This window comes from Boleophthalmus pectinirostris, unplaced genomic scaffold, assembly GCF_026225935.1.
Source record: "Boleophthalmus pectinirostris isolate CB_2022bp ecotype Guang Dong unplaced genomic scaffold, ASM2622593v1 HiC_scaffold_21, whole genome shotgun sequence".
NCBI lineage: Eukaryota > Metazoa > Chordata > Actinopteri > Gobiiformes > Gobiidae > Boleophthalmus > Boleophthalmus pectinirostris.
Window position 1 is genome coordinate 37,718,263 of NW_026571175.1, and position 2,500 is coordinate 37,720,762.

A 2,500-nucleotide genomic window follows, 5' to 3' on the forward strand; every position below is an offset into this window, starting at 1 on the left:
TCACACATTCTGTTCACACGTTCTGTTCACACGTTCTCCTGCGGAACATAGAACACTTCACACGTTCTGTTCACACGTTCTCCTGCGGAACATAGAACACTTCACACGTTCTGTTCACACACTCTCCTGCGGAACATAGAACACTTCACACGTTCTGTTCACACGCTCTCCTGCGGAACATAGAACACTTCACACGTTCTGTTCACACACTCTCCTGCGGAACATAGAACACTTCACACGTTCTGTTCACACACTCTCCTGCGGAACATAGAACACTTCACACGTTCTGTTCACACACTCTCCTGCGGAACATAGAACACTTCACACGTTCTCCTGCGGAACATAGAACACTTCACACGTTCTCCTGCGGAACATAGAACACTTCACACGTTCTGTTCACACGTTCTCCTGCGGAACACAGAACACTTCACACGTTCTGTTCACACGTTCTCCTGCGGAACATAGAACACTTCACACGTTCTGTTCACACACTCTCCTGCGGAACATAGAACACTTCACACGTTCTGTTCACACGCTCTCCTGCGGAACATAGAACACTTCACACGTTCTGTTCACACGCTCTCCTGCGGAACATAGAACACTTCACACGTTCTGTTCACACGCTCTCCTGCGGAACATAGAACACTTCACACGTTCTGTTCACACGCTCTCCTGCGGAACATAGAACACTTCACACGTTCTGTTCACACGCTCTCCTGCGGAACATAGAACACTTCACACGTTCTGTTCACACGCTCTCCTGCGGAACATAGAACACTTCACACGTTCTGTTCCACACACTCTCCTGCGGAACATAGAACACTTCACACGTTCTGTTCACACACTCTCCTGCGGAACATAGAACACTTCACACGTTCTGTTCACACACTCTCCTGCGGAACATAGAACACTTCACACGTTCTGTTCACACGCTCTCCTGCGGAACATAGAACACTTCACACGTTCTCCTGCGGAACATAGAACACTTCACACGTTCTGTTCACACACTCTCCTGCGGAACATAGAACACTTCACACGTTCTGTTCACACACTCTCCTGCGGAACATAGAACACTTCACACGTTCTGTTCACACGCTCTCCTGCGGAACATAGAACACTTCACACGTTCTGTTCACACACTCTCCTGCGGAACATAGAACACTTCACACGTTCTGTTCACACACTCTCCTGCGGAACATAGAACACTTCACACGTTCTGTTCACACGCTCTCCTGCGGAACATAGAACACTTCACATGTTCTCCTGCGGAACATAGAACACTTCACACGTTCTCCTGCGGAACATAGAACACTTCACACGCTCTCCTGCGGAACACAGAACACTTCACACGTTCTGTTCACACGCTCTCCTGCGGAACATAGAACACTTCACATGTTCTCCTGCGGAACATAGAACACTTCACACGTTCTCCTGCGGAACATAGAACACTTCACACGCTCTCCTGCGGAACATAGAACACTTCACACGTTCTGTTCACACACTCTCCTGCGGAACATAGAACACTTCACATGTTCTCCTGCGGAACATAGAACACTTCACACGTTCTCCTGCGGAACATAGAACACTTCACACGTTGTCCTGCGGAACATAGAACACTTCACACGTTCTGTTCACACGTTCTCCTGCGGAACATAGAACACTTCACAAGTTCTGTTCACACGCTCTCCTGCGGAACATAGAACACTTCACACGTTCTGTTCACACGCTCTCCTGCGGAACATAGAACACTTCACACGTTCTGTTCACACGCTCTCCTGCAGAACATAGAACACTTCACACGTTCTGTTCACACGTTCTCCTGCGGAACACAGAACTGTTCACACGTTCTCCTGCAGTGTGTAGTTGTGTGTGTAGTTGTGTAGTTGTGTGTGTAGTTGTATAGTTGTGTAGTTGTGTGTATAGTTGTGTAGTTGTGTGTGTAGTTGTGTGTGTAGTTGTGTAGTTTTGTGTATAGTTGTGTGTGTAGTTGTGTAGTTGTGTGTATAGTTGTGTGTGTAGTTGTGTGTGTAGTTGTGTGTGTAGTTGTGTAGTTGTGTGTGTAGTTGTGTAGTTGTGTGTGCAGTTGTGTGTACAGTTGTGTAGTTGTGTAGTTCTGTGTGTAGTTGTGTAGTTGTGTGTGTAGTTGTGTAGTTGTATGTGTAGTTGTGTAGTTGTGTAGTTGTATAGTTGTGTAGTTGTGTGTACAGTTGTGTAGTTGTGTGTGTAATTGTGTGTGTAGTTGTGAGTGCAGTTGTGTGTACAGTTGTGTAGTTGTGTGTAGTTGTGTGTGTAGTTGTGTGTAGTTGTGTGTGCAGTTGTGTGTACAGTTGTGTAGTTGTGTGTAGTTGTGTGTAGTTGTGTGTGTAGTGTATGTGTGTGTATTGTGTGTGTTGTGTGTGTTGTGTGTAGTTGTGTGTAGTTGTGTGTGTAGTTGTGTGTAGTTGTGTGTAGTTGTTGTGTGTAGTTGTGTAGTGTGTGTGTTGTGTGTAGTGTGTGTGTA

At 46.3% G+C, this 2,500-nt stretch overlaps 1 protein-coding gene across 1 annotated transcript in view; it reads right to left on the minus strand.

Moving 5' to 3' along the window:
* The window catches only part of LOC129410041 (cytoplasmic dynein 1 intermediate chain 1-like), a 43,853-nt gene that overhangs the window by 16,108 nt on the left and 25,245 nt on the right, over positions 1–2,500 (minus strand). The window lies entirely within an intron of this gene.